We start from the raw sequence: 20,489 nt of genomic DNA, 5'->3' as shown, positions 1-20,489 counted from the left end.
CGCTCGGGTGGCGAGCATGTCTGCCTGAGCGCCTCCCGCCCGCTCCCCGCCTCCTCCACACGCCGCTGGTGTGGGCGACGGGCGACTCCTGGCCCGCAGCGAGGCCCCTTCGCGCCCCCCAGTGGCTCCACGGGCCTCTGTCACTTCCCTGACTGTGACATATGTCTGGGCGCCCTGGCATCCTGGGCCTCCCCAGGCCCCGAAGGGCTTTTACCCCGCCCCCCTACCCCAACCCCTCTCATCTCCCCCCAGCCCCACAACCGCACACCCCCCTTGCTGCTGTGCTGTCCCCACCTCTCAGGGCCACCGAGGGGGTCGCAGGGTCCTCTCAGTCCCCTCCACCCTAGGGACGTGCAACCCAGGCCCTGGCCCTGACCGGACCCATCCACAGGCCCAAAGCCAGGGAGAGCCACCCGCGCCACCAGGGTGCAGCATCTCCAGTCTGCAGCCACCCTTCGTCACAAGCCTTCAGTCTGGGCCCTCGAACCCTCCTCAGCGACCGGAGCCACGCCCGATGTCCGGTCCCTTCACTGGCTACACGTCACATCTCCTGACCCAGGGAGGTGAGAGAGAGAGGATGAGAGAAGGCCAGAGATGGAGCAAGACAGAGGCGGAGAGAGACAGACGGGGACTGTGGGGACAGACTCCCAGAGAGCACTCTCCAGGCTCTGGGCCTCGCGTGGAGGGGTGCTGCTTGGGGGCTGCATGGTCATCAGCTGTGACCGCTTGGCCATCAGCTGTTGCCAGTTGGCCATTGGCCACCGGAGGAGCTGCGGTGGCCAAGCTAGGAAGCGCGGATGGTGGACTGCAAATTGTAGTGGGCCCGCTTGGTGGGTCGACGGGCGGTGTGTCGGTGGGTTGGCAGAGAAGCGGCCGACAGGTTGGGGATCGGGCGGCTCCGGTTTGCCGTGTCTCCGAGCCAGCCGCCCGTGAGACATAGTGCTATGAGCCCCCTATCCGTGGCTCTGTTGGTGTTCCTTCTTGGCCTCGCCATATCCTGCGTTCTTGTGCGGGCAGAGGGACTAGAGTCCCCGCAGGACAGGAACCGACAGAGAGAACGGGAGGAGGAGAACGAGGGAGCGAGATCGAAATATACACCTATATGTACCAGTATGTACCTAGACATACAGAGAGACATGGACACAGACAGAGAAAGAGGGGGCTGGCACGCGGGGAGAGAGCTCCTGAGCCAGAGCCAGAGCCCAACAGGCACGTCACAGAGCCAGAGAGACATGGGGTGGGGGAGGGGGGAGGGACGCACAAGCGGGCACACGGACTGGGACAGACGCACTGACGCTGCTTTGAAGTGGCAGCTTCCCAACCGAAGTGTGGTCATGCCCGTGGCTGGGCTCCACTAAGGACGCAGTGCCCGGGCATTGAAAGTCACCCTTGAAGCCCCCGGGCCGGGCGGGAGGGCCAGTGGGCTCCGAGCCCCGCCCAGGAACCCCCCGTCACGCGGGAGGGGAGTGGCAGCCCACAGGCATCCGGGTTGAGAGTGTTGTGTGCCTGCGTGCCTGGACTTCCCCTAGTGGTGGTCTCTCCTGGAGTCCGAGGGCGTGCGGTGTGTTGGGGTGCTGCTCCCTCAGTCCCCTGCTTTGTCCCGGCTCTTTGTGCCCTGTGTGTTGGGGCCACCGCGGGAAGGGAGGGTTCCTGGCTCTTGTGGGCGATGGGAGGGGGCGCGCGGGGGTGTGGGGAGAGGTGCCTGCCGGCGGAGACACAGGCTCGGCTAACTGCTGCTGGCTGACTGCCTGCCTCAGCGAAGAGGACTAAGAAGAGGGTGTGGGGGTGAGCCCTGGCCGACGGGCCTGGTGTGCGGCCGGGGCTGCCAGCTTGTAGCGCCGGGCGGCTGACCGGCCTCTGGCCAGGGGGACCTTCGGCTGGATGGGCGGCTGCAGAGGGGCAAGGGGCGGCAGGGGTTCGGAGGGAGCCACGCCGGGGCGACGGCGCCAAAGGAGAGGCGAGCAAAAGCCTACAGGTATTCCCAGGCGGTCTCCCATCCAAGTACTAACCAGGCCCCTCCCTGCTTAGATCCCGAGATCAGAGGAGATCGGGCGCGTTCAGGGTGGTATGGCCATAGACGCTGGGACCCGGCTCCCCGCGCCCCAAGAGCCTGCTCCCGGCCTGCCTCGTGAGCGCGCGCCATGCAGATGCGCGGCTCCGGTGGCGAGCATCGACCCGCTGGACGGCTCTGCCAGCACCGCGTCCCCCACCCCAGTCAGGCTCCCCGCCTCTTGCGAATGCCCCTGGCGTGGGCGGCGGGCTACTCCTGGCCGGCAGCGAGGCCCCTTCGCGCCACCCGAGGCTCCATGGGACACTGCCACTTCCCTGATGGTGCCAGAAGTCGTGGAACTCTGGCATCCTGGGACTCCCCGGACCCACACCGCCATACACCCCGCCCCCCTACCGCCACCAGGTTTACCCCCAACCGCAGCCCCAAGGCTGGTGGAGGCCTGCACCAGCAGGCAACCCTGGGCTTGGGAGGTGTGGGAGGACCCCGCGCCGGCGGCGTGGGCGGCTGCGGAGGGGGGAGGGGTTCGGCGGCGGCGGCGGCGGCGGCGGCCGCGGGGGACGCAGCTGAGGCAGGTGAGGGTGGGGAGGTAGGCGATGGCAACCGCAAGGATGGCGCCAGGGCGGCGATGGCGGCGGCGAGAATGGGGGCTTTGACGGTGGTCGGTGGGGCACGGGGACGGGGCGGGCGATGGAGGCGGCGGCGGCGGCGGCGGCGGCGGGGGCGGAGGAGGCCGGGAGAGCAGAGGCGGCAGATTGAGGGAGTATGGCGATGGTGGCGGCGGCGGGCCTGGGCGGGGGCGGGGGAGATGGCGGTGCTGGAGGCGGGGAGAGCAGAGGAGGGAGATTGAGGGAGTGGGGCAATGGCGGCGGCGGGGGCGGGGGTGGGGAAGAGGGCAGCGCTGGCGGAGGGGGTGGGGAGCGCGGTAATCACGGCGGCGGCGGGAGAAGCGGGGGCTGATCGCGAGCAGCGATGGCGGCGGCGGCGGCGGCGGCGGCTGCGGCGCGGGAGGGTTGCGAGGTCGGCGATGGAGGCGGCGGCAGCGTTGGGGGCTGTGTCGGCGGGCGCTGGGCGCGGGGAGGGTTGGCGCCGGCGCCGGCGGCGGCGGTAGCGGGGAAGAGGGCGGTGCTGGCGGCTGAGGAGGGGAGAGCAGAGGCGGGTGATTGAAGCAGTACAGCGATGGCGGCGGCGAGGGCGGGGGCAGGGGTGAGGGCAGCGCTGGAGGGGGGTGTGGAGATCGCGGTGATGGCGGCGGATTTGGCGGTGGCGGCGGGGGCGAGGGCAGCGCTGGTGGCGGTGGCGGCGACCGAGGGTCGGCGAAGGGATCGAGATGACAGCCTCCGGGACTGAAGAGGACTAAGAAGAGGGTGTGCGGGGGAGCCCTGGCCGACGGGCCTGGTGTGCGGCCGGGGCTGCCAGCTTGTAGTGCCTGGCGGCTAACCCTCTGCTGGTCAGGGGGACCTTCGGCTGCCTGGGCGGCTGCAGAGAGGCAAGGGGCGGCAGGGGTCCCGAGGGAGCCACGCCGGGGCGGCGATGCAAAAGGAGAGGCGAGCAAAAGCCTGCAGCTATTCCCAGGCGGTCTCCCATCCAAGTACTAACCAGGCCCCTCCCTGCTTAGCTCCCGAGATCAGACGACATCTGGCGCGTGCAGGGTGGTATGGCCTTAGGCGCTGGGACCCGGCTCCCGGCACTCCAAGAGCCTGCTCGCGACCTGCTTCTGAGCGCGCGCCATGCTGCTGGGCCGCTCGGGTGGCGAGCATGTCTGCCTGAGCGCCTCCCGCCCGCTCCCCGCCTCCTCCACACGCCGCTGGTGTGGGCGACGGGCGACTCCTGGCCCGCAGCGAGGCCCCTTCGCGCCCCCCAGTGGCTCCACGGGCCTCTGTCACTTCCCTGACTGTGACATATGTCTGGGCGCCCTGGCATCCTGGGCCTCCCCAGGCCCCCAACGGCTTTTACCCCGCCCCCCTACCCCAACCCCTCTCATCTCCCCCCAGCCCCACAACCGCACACCCCCCTTGCTGCTGTGCTGTCCCCACCTCTCAGGGCCACCGAGGGGGTCGCAGGGTCCTCTCAGTCCCCTCCACCCTAGGGACGTGCAACCCAGGCCCTGACCCTGGCCGGCCCCACCCACTGGCCCAAAGCCAGGGAGAGCCACCCGCCACCAGGGGGCAGCACCTCCAGTCCGCCGCCACCCTTCGTCACACAGCCTTCTTTCTGGGTTCTCGCCCCTCGTCAGCGACCGGCGTCCCGCCCGATCACTGGTCACTTCACTGGCTACACGTCACCTCTCCTGACCCAGGGAGGTGAGAGAGAGGATGAGAGAAGGCCAGAGACGGAGCAAGACAGAGGCTGAGAGAGACAGACGGGGACAGTGGGGACAGACTCGCAGAGAGCACTTTCCAGGCTCTGGGCCTCGCGTGGAGGGGTGCTGCGTGGGGGCTGCATGGATATCAGCTGTGACCGCTTGGCCATCAGCTGTTGCCAGTTGGCCATTGGCCACCGGCAGAGCTGCGGTGGCCAAGCTAGGAAGCGCGGATTGTGGACTGCAAATTGCAGAGGGGCGCGGACTGCAGTTGGCCGGCTTGGTGGGTCGGTAGGTTGGTGGGTGTGTTGGTTGGCAGAGAATCGGCCGGCAGGCTGGGGATCGGGCGGCTCCGGCTTGCCGAGTCTCCAAGCCAGCCGCCCGGGGGACATGGTGCTATGAGCCCCCTATCCGTGGCTCTGTTGGTGTTCCCTCTTGGCCTCGCCAAATCCTGCGTTCTTGTGCGGGCAGAGGGGCTAGAGTCCCCGCAGGACAGGGACAGACAGACAGAACGGGAGGAGGAGTAAGAGGGAGCGAGATGGAAATATACACGTATATGTACATGTATGTATCTAGACATACAGAGAGACATGGACAGAGACAGAGAAAGAGGGGGCTGGCACGCGGGGAGAGAGCTCCTGAGCCAGAGCCAGAGCCCAACAGGCACGTCACAGAGCCCGACAGACATGGGGTGGGGGAGGGTGGGAGGGACGCACAGGCGGGCACACGGACTGTTACAGACGCACTGAGGCTGTGTTGAAGTGGCAGCTCCTCCACCGGAGTGTGGTCGTGCCCGGGGCTGGGCTCCGCTAAGGAGGCATTGCCCTGGCGTTGGCAGTCACCATTGCAGCCTCCGGGGCGGGCCGCCAGGGTCTCCGGAGGGCCTGTGGTCTCTGAGCCCCGCCCAGGCACCCGCCCGCGGGAGGAGAGTGGCAGCCCCCAGGCACCCTGGTTGTGAGGGTTGTGTGCCTGCGTGCCTGCTCTTCCCTTGTGGTGGTCTCCCCTGGAGTCGATGGCGCGTGGTGTGTTGGGGTGCTGCTCCCGCCGTCCCCTGGTTTGTCCCGGCTCTTTGTGCCCTGTGTTTCAGGGACACCGTGGCCGGCGGGAAGGGAGGGCTCCTGGCTCTTGTGGGAGACGGGAGGGGCGCGCGGGGGTGTGGGGCGAGGTGCCTGCCAGCGGAGACAGAAGACTCCGGTGGGGCGGGGCGTGTGGGCGTCCCGTTGGCCCGAGGACACGCCGATCCTGTGTGTCGGGTCCCGGGGGCAGGCGCAGGGATGGGCGTCCCCTGGGCTCGGGCCGAGGTGTAAAGCACCGGCACGTCCTGGGATGGAGAGAGCCTGGTGGAGGCCTGCGCCGGCAGGCAGCCCTGGGCTTGGGCGTTGGGGGTTGCTGCGGCGGCAGGGTCGGGGAGCGAGAGGGAGCCCTGCGATGGCGGTGGCGGCGGCGGCGACCGAGACGCGGCTGACTGCTGCAGGCTGACGGCCTGCCTCGGCGAAGAGCACTAAGAAGAGGGAGTGGGGGGGAGCCCTGGCCGACAGGCCTGGTGTGCGGCCGGGGATGCGAGCTTGTAGTGCTGGGCGGCTGACCCTCCTCTGGCCAGGGGGACCTTCGGCTGCCTGGGCGGCTGCAGAGGGGCAAGGGGCGGCAGGGGTTCGCAGGGAGCCACGCCGGGGCGGCGGCGCAAAAGGAGAGGCGAGCAAAAGCCTACAGGTATTCCCAGGCGGTCTCCCATCCAAGTACTAACCAGGCCCCTCCCTGCTTAGCTCCCGAGATCAGAGGAGATCGGGCGCCTTCAGGGTGGTATGGCCGTAGACGCTGGGACCCGGCTCCCCGCGCCCCAAGAGCCTGCTCCCGGCCTGCCTCTGACCGCACGCCACGCTGCTGGGCCGCTCGGGTGGCGAGCATGTCTGCCTGAGCGCCTCCCGCCCGCTCCCCGCCTCCTCCGGACGCCGCTGGTGTGGGCGACGGGCGACTCCTGGCCCGCAGCGAGGCCCCTTCGCGCCCCCCAGTGGCTCCACGGGCCTCTGTCACTTCCCTGACTGTGACATATGTCTGGGCGCCCTGGCATCCTGGGCCTCCCCAGGCCCCGAAGGGCTTTTACCCCGCCCCCCTACCCCAACCCCTCTCATCTCCCCCCAGCCCCACAACCACACACCCCCCTTGCTGCTGTGCTGTCCCCACCTCTCAGGGCCACCGAGGGGGTCGCAGGGTCCTCTCAGTCCCCTCCGGCCCTAGGGACGTGCAACCCAGGCCCTGGCCCTGACCGGACCCATCCACAGGCCCAAAGCCAGGGAGAGCCACCCGCGCCACCAGGGTGCAGCATCTCCAGTCTGCAGCCACCCTTCGTCACAAGCCTTCAGTCTGGGCCCTCGAACCCTCCTCAGCGACCGGAGCCACGCCCGATGTCCGGTCCCTTCACTGGCTACACGTCACATCTCCTGACCCAGGGAGGTGAGAGAGAGAGGATGAGAGAAGGCCAGAGATGGAGCAAGACAGAGGCGGAGAGAGACAGACGGGGACTGTGGGGACAGACTCCCAGAGAGCACTCTCCAGGCTCTGGGCCTCGCGTGGAGGGGTGCTGCTTGGGGGCTGCATGGTCATCAGCTGTGACCGCTTGGCCATCAGCTGTTGCCAGTTGGCCATTGGCCACCGGAGGAGCTGCGGTGGCCAAGCTAGGAAGCGCGGATGGTGGACTGCAAATTGCAGTGGGCCCGCTTGGTGGGTCGACGGGCGGTGTGTCGGTGGGTTGGCAGAGAAGCGGCCGACAGGTTGGGGATCGGGCGGCTCCGGTTTGCCGTGTCTCCGAGCCAGCCGCCCGTGAGACATAGTGCTATGAGCCCCCTATCCGTGGCTCTGTTGGTGTTCCTTCTTGGCCTCGCCATATCCTGCGTTCTTGTGCGGGCAGAGGGACTAGAGTCCCCGCAGGACAGGAACCGACAGAGAGAACGGGAGGAGGAGAACGAGGGAGCGAGATCGAAATATACACCTATATGTACCAGTATGTACCTAGACATACAGAGAGACATGGACACAGACAGAGAAAGAGGGGGCTGGCACGCGGGGAGAGAGCTCCTGAGCCAGAGCCAGAGCCCAACAGGCACGTCACAGAGCCAGAGAGACATGGGGTGGGGGAGGGGGGAGGGACGCACAAGCGGGCACACGGACTGGGACAGACGCACTGACGCTGCTTTGAAGTGGCAGCTTCCCAACCGAAGTGTGGTCATGCCCGTGGCTGGGCTCCACTAAGGACGCAGTGCCCGGGCATTGAAAGTCACCCTTGAAGCCCCCGGGCCGGGCGGGAGGGCCAGTGGGCTCCGAGCCCCGCCCAGGAACCCCCCGTCACGCGGGAGGGGAGTGGCAGCCCACAGGCATCCGGGTTGAGAGTGTTGTGTGCCTGCGTGCCTGGACTTCCCCTAGTGGTGGTCTCTCCTGGAGTCCGAGGGCGTGCGGTGTGTTGGGGTGCTGCTCCCTCAGTCCCCTGCTTTGTCCCGGCTCTTTGTACCCTGTGTGTTGGGGCCACCGCGAACGGCGGGAAGGGAGGGTTCCTGGCTCTTGTGGGCGATGGGAGGGGGCGCGCGGGGGTGTGGGGAGAGGTGCCTGCCGGCGGAGACACAGGCTCGGCTAACTGCTGCTGGCTGACTGCCTGCCTCAGCGAAGAGGACTAAGAAGAGGGTGTGGGGGTGAGCCCTGGCCGACGGGCCTGGTGTGCGGCCGGGGCTGCCAGCTTGTAGCGCCGGGCGGCTGACCGGCCTCTGGCCAGGGGGACCTTCGGCTGGATGGGCGGCTGCAGAGGGGCAAGGGGCGGCAGGGGTTCGGAGGGAGCCACGCCGGGGCGACGGCGCCAAAGGAGAGGCGAGCAAAAGCCTACAGGTATTCCCAGGCGGTCTCCCATCCAAGTACTAACCAGGCCCCTCCCTGCTTAGATCCCGAGATCAGAGGAGATCGGGCGCGTTCAGGGTGGTATGGCCATAGACGCTGGGACCCGGCTCCCCGCGCCCCAAGAGCCTGCTCCCGGCCTGCCTCGTGAGCGCGCGCCATGCAGATGCGCGGCTCCGGTGGCGAGCATCGACCCGCTGGACGGCTCTGCCAGCACCGCGTCCCCCACCCCAGTCAGGCTCCCCGCCTCTTGCGAATGCCCCTGGCGTGGGCGGCGGGCTACTCCTGGCCGGCAGCGAGGCCCCTTCGCGCCACCCGAGGCTCCATGGGACACTGCCACTTCCCTGATGGTGCCAGAAGTCGTGGAACTCTGGCATCCTGGGACTCCCCGGACCCACACCGCCATACACCCCGCCCCCCTACCGCCACCAGGTTTACCCCCAACCGCAGCCCCAAGGCTGGTGGAGGCCTGCACCAGCAGGCAACCCTGGGCTTGGGAGGTGTGGGAGGACCCCGCGCCGGCGGCGTGGGCGGCTGCGGAGGGGGGAGGGGTTCGGCGGCGGCGGCGGCGGCGGCGGCCGCGGGGGACGCAGCTGAGGCAGGTGAGGGTGGGGAGGTAGGCGATGGCAACCGCAAGGATGGCGCCAGGGCGGCGATGGCGGCGGCGAGAATGGGGGCTTTGACGGTGGTCGGTGGGGCACGGGGACGGGGCGGGCGATGGAGGCGGCGGCGGCGGCGGCGGCGGCGGGGGCGGAGGAGGCCGGGAGAGCAGAGGCGGCAGATTGAGGGAGTATGGCGATGGTGGCGGCGGCGGGCCTGGGCGGGGGCGGGGGAGATGGCGGTGCTGGAGGCGGGGAGAGCAGAGGAGGGAGATTGAGGGAGTGGGGCAATGGCGGCGGCGGGGGCGGGGGTGGGGAAGAGGGCAGCGCTGGCGGAGGGGGTGGGGAGCGCGGTAATCACGGCGGCGGCGGGAGAAGCGGGGGCTGATCGCGAGCAGCGATGGCGGCGGCGGCGGCGGCGGCGGCTGCGGCGCGGGAGGGTTGCGAGGTCGGCGATGGAGGCGGCGGCAGCGTTGGGGGCTGTGTCGGCGGGCGCTGGGCGCGGGGAGGGTTGGCGCCGGCGCCGGCGGCGGCGGTAGCGGGGAAGAGGGCGGTGCTGGCGGCTGAGGAGGGGAGAGCAGAGGCGGGTGATTGAAGCAGTACAGCGATGGCGGCGGCGAGGGCGGGGGCAGGGGTGAGGGCAGCGCTGGAGGGGGGTGTGGAGATCGCGGTGATGGCGGCGGATTTGGCGGTGGCGGCGGGGGCGAGGGCAGCGCTGGTGGCGGTGGCGGCGACCGAGGGTCGGCGAAGGGATCGAGATGACAGCCTCCGGGACTGAAGAGGACTAAGAAGAGGGTGTGCGGGGGAGCCCTGGCCGACGGGCCTGGTGTGCGGCCGGGGCTGCCAGCTTGTAGTGCCTGGCGGCTAACCCTCTGCTGGTCAGGGGGACCTTCGGCTGCCTGGGCGGCTGCAGAGAGGCAAGGGGCGGCAGGGGTCCCGAGGGAGCCACGCCGGGGCGGCGATGCAAAAGGAGAGGCGAGCAAAAGCCTGCAGCTATTCCCAGGCGGTCTCCCATCCAAGTACTAACCAGGCCCCTCCCTGCTTAGCTCCCGAGATCAGACGACATCTGGCGCGTGCAGGGTGGTATGGCCTTAGGCGCTGGGACCCGGCTCCCGGCACTCCAAGAGCCTGCTCGCGACCTGCTTCTGAGCGCGCGCCATGCTGCTGGGCCGCTCGGGTGGCGAGCATGTCTGCCTGAGCGCCTCCCGCCCGCTCCCCGCCTCCTCCACACGCCGCTGGTGTGGGCGACGGGCGACTCCTGGCCCGCAGCGAGGCCCCTTCGCGCCCCCCAGTGGCTCCACGGGCCTCTGTCACTTCCCTGACTGTGACATATGTCTGGGCGCCCTGGCATCCTGGGCCTCCCCAGGCCCCCAACGGCTTTTACCCCGCCCCCCTACCCCAACCCCTCTCATCTCCCCCCAGCCCCACAACCGCACACCCCCCTTGCTGCTGTGCTGTCCCCACCTCTCAGGGCCACCGAGGGGGTCGCAGGGTCCTCTCAGTCCCCTCCACCCTAGGGACGTGCAACCCAGGCCCTGACCCTGGCCGGCCCCACCCACTGGCCCAAAGCCAGGGAGAGCCACCCGCCACCAGGGGGCAGCACCTCCAGTCCGCCGCCACCCTTCGTCACACAGCCTTCTTTCTGGGTTCTCGCCCCTCGTCAGCGACCGGCGTCCCGCCCGATCACTGGTCACTTCACTGGCTACACGTCACCTCTCCTGACCCAGGGAGGTGAGAGAGAGGATGAGAGAAGGCCAGAGACGGAGCAAGACAGAGGCTGAGAGAGACAGACGGGGACAGTGGGGACAGACTCGCAGAGAGCACTTTCCAGGCTCTGGGCCTCGCGTGGAGGGGTGCTGCGTGGGGGCTGCATGGATATCAGCTGTGACCGCTTGGCCATCAGCTGTTGCCAGTTGGCCATTGGCCACCGGCAGAGCTGCGGTGGCCAAGCTAGGAAGCGCGGATTGTGGACTGCAAATTGCAGAGGGGCGCGGACTGCAGTTGGCCGGCTTGGTGGGTCGGTAGGTTGGTGGGTGTGTTGGTTGGCAGAGAATCGGCCGGCAGGCTGGGGATCGGGCGGCTCCGGCTTGCCGAGTCTCCAAGCCAGCCGCCCGGGGGACATGGTGCTATGAGCCCCCTATCCGTGGCTCTGTTGGTGTTCCCTCTTGGCCTCGCCAAATCCTGCGTTCTTGTGCGGGCAGAGGGGCTAGAGTCCCCGCAGGACAGGGACAGACAGACAGAACGGGAGGAGGAGTAAGAGGGAGCGAGATGGAAATATACACGTATATGTACATGTATGTATCTAGACATACAGAGAGACATGGACAGAGACAGAGAAAGAGGGGGCTGGCACGCGGGGAGAGAGCTCCTGAGCCAGAGCCAGAGCCCAACAGGCACGTCACAGAGCCCGACAGACATGGGGTGGGGGAGGGTGGGAGGGACGCACAGGCGGGCACACGGACTGTTACAGACGCACTGAGGCTGTGTTGAAGTGGCAGCTCCTCCACCGGAGTGTGGTCGTGCCCGGGGCTGGGCTCCGCTAAGGAGGCATTGCCCTGGCGTTGGCAGTCACCATTGCAGCCTCCGGGGCGGGCCGCCAGGGTCTCCGGAGGGCCTGTGGTCTCTGAGCCCCGCCCAGGCACCCGCCCGCGGGAGGAGAGTGGCAGCCCCCAGGCACCCTGGTTGTGAGGGTTGTGTGCCTGCGTGCCTGCTCTTCCCTTGTGGTGGTCTCCCCTGGAGTCGATGGCGCGTGGTGTGTTGGGGTGCTGCTCCCGCCGTCCCCTGGTTTGTCCCGGCTCTTTGTGCCCTGTGTTTCAGGGACACCGTGGCCGGCGGGAAGGGAGGGCTCCTGGCTCTTGTGGGAGACGGGAGGGGCGCGCGGGGGTGTGGGGCGAGGTGCCTGCCAGCGGAGACAGAAGACTCCGGTGGGGCGGGGCGTGTGGGCGTCCCGTTGGCCCGAGGACACGCCGATCCTGTGTGTCGGGTCCCGGGGGCAGGCGCAGGGATGGGCGTCCCCTGGGCTCGGGCCGAGGTGTAAAGCACCGGCACGTCCTGGGATGGAGAGAGCCTGGTGGAGGCCTGCGCCGGCAGGCAGCCCTGGGCTTGGGCGTTGGGGGTTGCTGCGGCGGCAGGGTCGGGGAGCGAGAGGGAGCCCTGCGATGGCGGTGGCGGCGGCGGCGACCGAGACGCGGCTGACTGCTGCAGGCTGACGGCCTGCCTCGGCGAAGAGCACTAAGAAGAGGGAGTGGGGGGGAGCCCTGGCCGACAGGCCTGGTGTGCGGCCGGGGATGCGAGCTTGTAGTGCTGGGCGGCTGACCCTCCTCTGGCCAGGGGGACCTTCGGCTGCCTGGGCGGCTGCAGAGGGGCAAGGGGCGGCAGGGGTTCGCAGGGAGCCACGCCGGGGCGGCGGCGCAAAAGGAGAGGCGAGCAAAAGCCTACAGGTATTCCCAGGCGGTCTCCCATCCAAGTACTAACCAGGCCCCTCCCTGCTTAGCTCCCGAGATCAGAGGAGATCGGGCGCCTTCAGGGTGGTATGGCCGTAGACGCTGGGACCCGGCTCCCCGCGCCCCAAGAGCCTGCTCCCGGCCTGCCTCTGACCGCACGCCACGCTGCTGGGCCGCTCGGGTGGCGAGCATGTCTGCCTGAGCGCCTCCCGCCCGCTCCCCGCCTCCTCCGGACGCCGCTGGTGTGGGCGACGGGCGACTCCTGGCCCGCAGCGAGGCCCCTTCGCGCCCCCCAGTGGCTCCACGGGCCTCTGTCACTTCCCTGACTGTGACATATGTCTGGGCGCCCTGGCATCCTGGGCCTCCCCAGGCCCCGAAGGGCTTTTACCCCGCCCCCCTACCCCAACCCCTCTCATCTCCCCCCAGCCCCACAACCACACACCCCCCTTGCTGCTGTGCTGTCCCCACCTCTCAGGGCCACCGAGGGGGTCGCAGGGTCCTCTCAGTCCCCTCCGGCCCTAGGGACGTGCAACCCAGGCCCTGGCCCTGACCGGACCCATCCACAGGCCCAAAGCCAGGGAGAGCCACCCGCGCCACCAGGGTGCAGCATCTCCAGTCTGCAGCCACCCTTCGTCACAAGCCTTCAGTCTGGGCCCTCGAACCCTCCTCAGCGACCGGAGCCACGCCCGATGTCCGGTCCCTTCACTGGCTACACGTCACATCTCCTGACCCAGGGAGGTGAGAGAGAGAGGATGAGAGAAGGCCAGAGATGGAGCAAGACAGAGGCGGAGAGAGACAGACGGGGACTGTGGGGACAGACTCCCAGAGAGCACTCTCCAGGCTCTGGGCCTCGCGTGGAGGGGTGCTGCGTGCGGGCTGCATGGATATCAGCTGTGACCGCTTGGCCATCAGCTGTTGCCAGTTGGCCACTGGCCACCGGAGGAGCTGCGGTGGCCAAGCTAGGAAGCGCGGATGGTGGACTGCAAATTGCAGAGGGGCGCGGATTGCAGTGGGCCCGCTTGGTGGGTCGACGGGCGGTGTGTCGGTGGGTTGGCAGAGAAGCGGCCGACAGGTTGGGGATCGGGCGGCTCCGGTTTGCCGTGTCTCCGAGCCAGCCGCCCGTGAGACATAGTGCTATGAGCCCCCTATCCGTGGCTCTGTTGGTGTTCCTTCTTGGCCTCGCCATATCCTGCGTTCTTGTGCGGGCAGAGGGACTAGAGTCCCCGCAGGACAGGAACCGACAGAGAGAACGGGAGGAGGAGAACGAGGGAGCGAGATCGAAATATACACCTATATGTACCAGTATGTACCTAGACATACAGAGAGACATGGACACAGACAGAGAAAGAGGGGGCTGGCACGCGGGGAGAGAGCTCCTGAGCCAGAGCCAGAGCCCAACAGGCACGTCACAGAGCCAGAGAGACATGGGGTGGGGGAGGGGGGAGGGACGCACAAGCGGGCACACGGACTGGGACAGACGCACTGACGCTGCTTTGAAGTGGCAGCTTCCCAACCGAAGTGTGGTCATGCCCGTGGCTGGGCTCCACTAAGGACGCAGTGCCCGGGCATTGAAAGTCACCCTTGAAGCCCCCGGGCCGGGCGGGAGGGCCAGTGGGCTCCGAGCCCCGCCCAGGAACCCCCCGTCACGCGGGAGGGGAGTGGCAGCCCACAGGCATCCGGGTTGAGAGTGTTGTGTGCCTGCGTGCCTGGACTTCCCCTAGTGGTGGTCTCTCCTGGAGTCCGAGGGCGTGCGGTGTGTTGGGGTGCTGCTCCCTCAGTCCCCTGCTTTGTCCCGGCTCTTTGTACCCTGTGTGTTGGGGCCACCGCGAACGGCGGGAAGGGAGGGTTCCTGGCTCTTGTGGGCGATGGGAGGGGGCGCGCGGGGGTGTGGGGAGAGGTGCCTGCCGGCGGAGACACAGGCTCGGCTAACTGCTGCTGGCTGACTGCCTGCCTCAGCGAAGAGGACTAAGAAGAGGGTGTGGGGGTGAGCCCTGGCCGACGGGCCTGGTGTGCGGCCGGGGCTGCCAGCTTGTAGCGCCGGGCGGCTGACCGGCCTCTGGCCAGGGGGACCTTCGGCTGGATGGGCGGCTGCAGAGGGGCAAGGGGCGGCAGGGGTTCGGAGGGAGCCACGCCGGGGCGACGGCGCCAAAGGAGAGGCGAGCAAAAGCCTACAGGTATTCCCAGGCGGTCTCCCATCCAAGTACTAACCAGGCCCCTCCCTGCTTAGATCCCGAGATCAGAGGAGATCGGGCGCGTTCAGGGTGGTATGGCCATAGACGCTGGGACCCGGCTCCCCGCGCCCCAAGAGCCTGCTCCCGGCCTGCCTCGTGAGCGCGCGCCATGCAGATGCGCGGCTCCGGTGGCGAGCATCGACCCGCTGGACGGCTCTGCCAGCACCGCGTCCCCCACCCCAGTCAGGCTCCCCGCCTCTTGCGAATGCCCCTGGCGTGGGCGGCGGGCTACTCCTGGCCGGCAGCGAGGCCCCTTCGCGCCACCCGAGGCTCCATGGGACACTGCCACTTCCCTGATGGTGCCAGAAGTCGTGGAACTCTGGCATCCTGGGACTCCCCGGACCCACACCGCCATACACCCCGCCCCCCTACCGCCACCAGGTTTACCCCCAACCGCAGCCCCAAGGCTGGTGGAGGCCTGCACCAGCAGGCAACCCTGGGCTTGGGAGGTGTGGGAGGACCCCGCGCCGGCGGCGTGGGCGGCTGCGGAGGGGGGAGGGGTTCGGCGGCGGCGGCGGCGGCGGCCGCGGGGGACGCAGCTGAGGCAGGTGAGGGTGGGGAGGTAGGCGATGGCAACCGCAAGGATGGCGCCAGGGCGGCGATGGCGGCGGCGAGAATGGGGGCTTTGACGGTGGTCGGTGGGGCACGGGGGCGGGGCGGGCGATGGAGGCGGCGGCGGCGGCGGCGGCGGCGGGGGCGGAGGAGGCCGGGAGAGCAGAGGCGGCAGATTGAGGGAGTATGGCGATGGTGGCGGCGGCGGGCCTGGGCGGGGGCGGGGGAGATGGCGGTGCTGGAGGCGGGGAGAGCAGAGGAGGGAGATTGAGGGAGTGCGGCAATGGCGGCGGCGGGGGCGGGGGTGGGGAAGAGGGCAGCGCTGGCGGAGGGGGTGGGGAGCGCGGTAATCACGGCGGCGGCGGGAGAAGCGGGGGCTGATCGCGAGCAGCGATGGCGGCGGCGGCGGCGGCGGCTGCGGCGCGGGAGGGTTGCGAGGTCGGCGATGGAGGCGGCGGCAGCGTTGGGGGCTGTGTCGGCGGGCGCTGGGCGCGGGGAGGGTTGGCGCCGGCGCCGGCGGCGGCGGTAGCGGGGAAGAGGGCGGTGCTGGCGGCTGAGGAGGGGAGAGCAGAGGCGGGTGATTGAAGCAGTACAGCGATGGCGGCGGCGAGGGCGGGGGCAGGGGTGAGGGCAGCGCTGGAGGGGGGTGTGGAGATCGCGGTGATGGCGGCGGATTTGGCGGTGGCGGCGGGGGCGAGGGCAGCGCTGGTGGCGGTGGCGGCGACCGAGGGTCGGCGAAGGGATCGAGATGACAGCCTCCGGGACTGAAGAGGACTAAGAAGAGGGTGTGCGGGGGAGCCCTGGCCGACGGGCCTGGTGTGCGGCCGGGGCTGCCAGCTTGTAGTGCCTGGCGGCTAACCCTCTGCTGGTCAGGGGGACCTTCGGCTGCCTGGGCGGCTGCAGAGAGGCAAGGGGCGGCAGGGGTCCCGAGGGAGCCACGCCGGGGCGGCGATGCAAAAGGAGAGGCGAGCAAAAGCCTGCAGCTATTCCCAGGCGGTCTCCCATCCAAGTACTAACCAGGCCCCTCCCTGCTTAGCTCCCGAGATCAGACGACATCTGGCGCGTGCAGGGTGGTATGGCCTTAGGCGGAGGGACCCGGCTCCCGGCACTCCAAGAGCCTGCTCGCGACCTGCTTCTGAGCGCGCGCCATGCTGCTGGGCCGCTCGGGTGGCGAGCATGTCTGCCTGAGCGCCTCCCGCCCGCTCCCCGCCTCCTCCACACGCCGCTGGTGTGGGCGACGGGCGACTCCTGGCCCGCAGCGAGGCCCCTTCGCGCCCCCCAGTGGCTCCACGGGCCTCTGTCACTTCCCTGACTGTGACATATGTCTGGGCGCCCTGGCATCCTGGGCCTCCCCAGGCCCCCAACGGCTTTTACCCCGCCCCCCTACCCCAACCCCTCTCATCTCCCCCCAGCCCCACAACCGCACACCCCCCTTGCTGCTGTGCTGTCCCCACCTCTCAGGGCCACCGAGGGGGTCGCAGGGTCCTCTCAGTCCCCTCCACCCTAGGGACGTGCAACCCAGGCCCTGACCCTGGCCGGCCCCACCCACTGGCCCAAAGCCAGGGAGAGCCACCCGCCACCAGGGGGCAGCACCTCCAGTCCGCCGCCACCCTTCGTCACACAGCCTTCTTTCTGGGTTCTCGCCCCTCGTCAGCGACCGGCGTCCCGCCCGATCACTGGTCACTTCACTGGCTACACGTCACCTCTCCTGACCCAGGGAGGTGAGAGAGAGGATGAGAGAAGGCCAGAGACGGAGCAAGACAGAGGCTGAGAGAGACAGACGGGGACAGTGGGGACAGACTCGCAGAGAGCACTTTCCAGGCTCTGGGCCTCGCGTGGAGGGGTGCTGCGTGGGGGCTGCATGGATATCAGCTGTGACCGCTTGGCCATCAGCTGTTGCCAGTTGGCCATTGGCCACCGGCAGAGCTGCGGTGGCCAAGCTAGGAAGCGCGGATTGTGGACTGCAAATTGCAGAGGGGCGCGGACTGCAGTTGGCCGGCTTGGTGGGTCGGTAGGTTGGTGGGTGTGTTGGTTGGCAGAGAATCGGCCGGCAGGCTGGGGATCGGGCGGCTCCGGCTTGCCGAGTCTCCAAGCCAGCCGCCCGGGGGACATGGTGCTATGAGCCCCCTATCCGTGGCTCTGTTGGTGTTCCCTCTTGGCCTCGCCAAATCCTGCGTTCTTGTGCGGGCAGAGGGGCTAGAGTCCCCGCAGGACAGGGACAGACAGACAGAACGGGAGGAGGAGTAAGAGGGAGCGAGATGGAAATATACACGTATATGTACATGTATGTATCTAGACATACAGAGAGACATGGACAGAGACAGAGAAAGAGGGGGCTGGCACGCGGGGAGAGAGCTCCTGAGCCAGAGCCAGAGCCCAACAGGCACGTCACAGAGCCCGACAGACATGGGGTGGGGGAGGGTGGGAGGGACGCACAGGCGGGCACACGGACTGTTACAGACGCACTGAGGCTGTGTTGAAGTGGCAGCTCCTCCACCGGAGTGTGGTCGTGCCCGGGGCTGGGCTCCGCTAAGGAGGCATTGCCCTGGCGTTGGCAGTCACCATTGCAGCCTCCGGGGCGGGCCGCCAGGGTCTCCGGAGGGCCTGTGGTCTCTGAGCCCCGCCCAGGCACCCGCCCGCGGGAGGAGAGTGGCAGCCCCCAGGCACCCTGGTTGTGAGGGTTGTGTGCCTGCGTGCCTGCTCTTCCCTTGTGGTGGTCTCCCCTGGAGTCGATGGCGCGTGGTGTGTTGGGGTGCTGCTCCCGCCGTCCCCTGGTTTGTCCCGGCTCTTTGTGCCCTGTGTTTCAGGGACACCGTGGCCGGCGGGAAGGGAGGGCTCCTGGCTCTTGTGGGAGACGGGAGGGGCGCGCGGGGGTGTGGGGCGAGGTGCCTGCCAGCGGAGACAGAAGACTCCGGTGGGGCGGGGCGTGTGGGCGTCCCGTTGGCCCGAGGACACGCCGATCCTGTGTGTCGGGTCCCGGGGGCAGGCGCAGGGATGGGCGTCCCCTGGGCTCGGGCCGAGGTGTAAAGCACCGGCACGTCCTGGGATGGAGAGAGCCTGGTGGAGGCCTGCGCCGGCAGGCAGCCCTGGGCTTGGGCGTTGGGGGTTGCTGCGGCGGCAGGGTCGGGGAGCGAGAGGGAGCCCTGCGATGGCGGTGGCGGCGGCGGCGACCGAGACGCGGCTGACTGCTGCAGGCTGACGGCCTGCCTCGGCGAAGAGCACTAAGAAGAGGGAGTGGGGGGGAGCCCTGGCCGACAGGCCTGGTGTGCGGCCGGGGATGCGAGCTTGTAGTGCTGGGCGGCTGACCCTCCTCTGGCCAGGGGGACCTTCGGCTGCCTGGGCGGCTGCAGAGGGGCAAGGGGCGGCAGGGGTTCGCAGGGAGCCACGCCGGGGCGGCGGCGCAAAAGGAGAGGCGAGCAAAAGCCTACAGGTATTCCCAGGCGGTCTCCCATCCAAGTACTAACCAGGCCCCTCCCTGCTTAGCTCCCGAGATCAGAGGAGATCGGGCGCCTTCAGGGTGGTATGGCCGTAGACGCTGGGACCCGGCTCCCCGCGCCCCAAGAGCCTGCTCCCGGCCTGCCTCTGACCGCACGCCACGCTGCTGGGCCGCTCGGGTGGCGAGCATGTCTGCCTGAGCGCCTCCCGCCCGCTCCCCGCCTCCTCCGGACGCCGCTGGTGTGGGCGACGGGCGACTCCTGGCCCGCAGCGAGGCCCCTTCGCGCCCCCCAGTGGCTCCACGGGCCTCTGTCACTTCCCTGACTGTGACATATGTCTGGGCGCCCTGGCATCCTGGGCCTCCCCAGGCCCCGAAGGGCTTTTACCCCGCCCCCCTACCCCAACCCCTCTCATCTCCCCCCAGCCCCACAACCACACACCCCCCTTGCTGCTGTGCTGTCCCCACCTCTCAGGGCCACCGAGGGGGTCGCAGGGTCCTCTCAGTCCCCTCCGGCCCTAGGGACGTGCAACCCAGGCCCTGGCCCTGACCGGACCCATCCACAGGCCCAAAGCCAGGGAGAGCCACCCGCGCCACCAGGGTGCAGCATCTCCAGTCTGCAGCCACCCTTCGTCACAAGCCTTCAGTCTGGGCCCTCGAACCCTCCTCAGCGACCGGAGCCACGCCCGATGTCCGGTCCCTTCACTGGCTACACGTCACATCTCCTGACCCAGGGAGGTGAGAGAGAGAGGATGAGAGAAGGCCAGAGATGGAGCAAGACAGAGGCGGAGAGAGACAGACGGGGACTGTGGGGACAGACTCCCAGAGAGCACTCTCCAGGCTCTGGGCCTCGCGTGGAGGGGTGCTGCTTGGGGGCTGCATGGTCATCAGCTGTGACCGCTTGGCCATCAGCTGTTGCCAGTTGGCCATTGGCCACCGGAGGAGCTGCGGTGGCCAAGCTAGGAAGCGCGGATGGTGGACTGCAAATTGCAGTGGGCCCGCTTGGTGGGTCGACGGGCGGTGTGTCGGTGGGTTGGCAGAGAAGCGGCCGACAGGTTGGGGATCGGGCGGCTCCGGTTTGCCGTGTCTCCGAGCCAGCCGCCCGTGAGACATAGTGCTATGAGCCCCCTATCCGTGGCTCTGTTGGTGTTCCTTCTTGGCCTCGCCATATCCTGCGTTCTTCTGCGGGCAGAGGGACTAGAGTCCCCGCAGGACAGGAACCGACAGAGAGAACGGGAGGAGGAGAACGAGGGAGCGAGATCGAAATATACACCTATATGTACCTGTATGTACCTAGACATACAGAGAGACATGGACACAGACAGAGAAAGAGGGGGCTGGCACGCGGGGAGAGAGCTCCTGAGCCAGAGCCAGAGCCCAACAGGCACGTCACAGAGCCAGAGAGACATGGGGTGGGGGAGGGGGGAGGGACGCACAAGCGGGCACACGGACTGGGACAGACGCACTGACGCTGCTTTGAAGTGGCAGCTTCCCAACCGAAGTGTGGTCATGCCCGTGGCTGGGCTCCACTAAGGACGCAGTGCCCGGGCATTGAAAGTCACCCTTGAAGCCCCCGGGCCGGGCGGGAGGGCCAGTGGGCTCCGAGCCCCGCCCAGGAACCCCCCGTCACGCGGGAGGGGAGTGGCAGCCCACAGGCATCCGGGTTGAGAGTGTTGTGTGCCTGCGTGCCTGGACTTCCCCTAGTGGTGGTCTCTCCTGGAGTCCGAGGGCGTGCGGTGTGTTGGGGTGCTGCTCCCTCAGTCCCCTGCTTTGTCCCGGCTCTTTGTACCCTGTGTGTTGGGGCCACCGCGAACGGCGGGAAGGGAGGGTTCCTGGCTCTTGTGGGCGATGGGAGGGGGCGCGCGGGGGTGTGGGGAGAGGTGCCTGCCGGCGGAGACACAGGCTCGGCTAACTGCTGCTGGCTGACTGCCTGCCTCAGCGAAGAGGACTAAGAAGAGGGTGTGGGGGTGAGCCCTGGCCGACGGGCCTGGTGTGCGGCCGGGGCTGCCAGCTTGTAGCGCCGGGCGGCTGACCGGCCTCTGGCC

General features: G+C 68.8%; 6 pseudogenes; all 6 read right to left on the bottom strand.

Moving 5' to 3' along the window:
- Nucleotides 1-1,959: 1,959 nt before the first annotated feature.
- LOC148756665 (5S ribosomal RNA) lies at nucleotides 1,960-2,079 on the bottom strand (annotated as a pseudogene).
- Nucleotides 2,080-6,004: 3,925 nt separating this feature from the next.
- Nucleotides 6,005-6,124, bottom strand: LOC148756664 (5S ribosomal RNA; annotated as a pseudogene).
- A 2,040-nt stretch (nucleotides 6,125-8,164) lies between these two features.
- LOC148756663 (5S ribosomal RNA) lies at nucleotides 8,165-8,284 on the bottom strand (annotated as a pseudogene).
- Nucleotides 8,285-12,209: 3,925 nt separating this feature from the next.
- On the bottom strand, nucleotides 12,210-12,329 carry LOC148756662 (5S ribosomal RNA; annotated as a pseudogene).
- A 2,057-nt stretch (nucleotides 12,330-14,386) lies between these two features.
- Nucleotides 14,387-14,506, bottom strand: LOC148756661 (5S ribosomal RNA; annotated as a pseudogene).
- A 3,919-nt stretch (nucleotides 14,507-18,425) lies between these two features.
- Nucleotides 18,426-18,545, bottom strand: LOC148756660 (5S ribosomal RNA; annotated as a pseudogene).
- Nucleotides 18,546-20,489: the final 1,944 nt, after the last annotated feature.

This window comes from Rhinolophus sinicus, chromosome 11 (assembly GCF_057876585.1).
Source record: "Rhinolophus sinicus isolate RSI-liver-muscle chromosome 11, RSI-T2T, whole genome shotgun sequence".
Classification (NCBI taxonomy): Eukaryota; Metazoa; Chordata; class Mammalia; order Chiroptera; family Rhinolophidae; genus Rhinolophus; species Rhinolophus sinicus.
The sequence above is the reverse complement of the archived record's forward strand: the minus strand, read 5'-3'. Positions and strand labels throughout refer to the sequence as shown.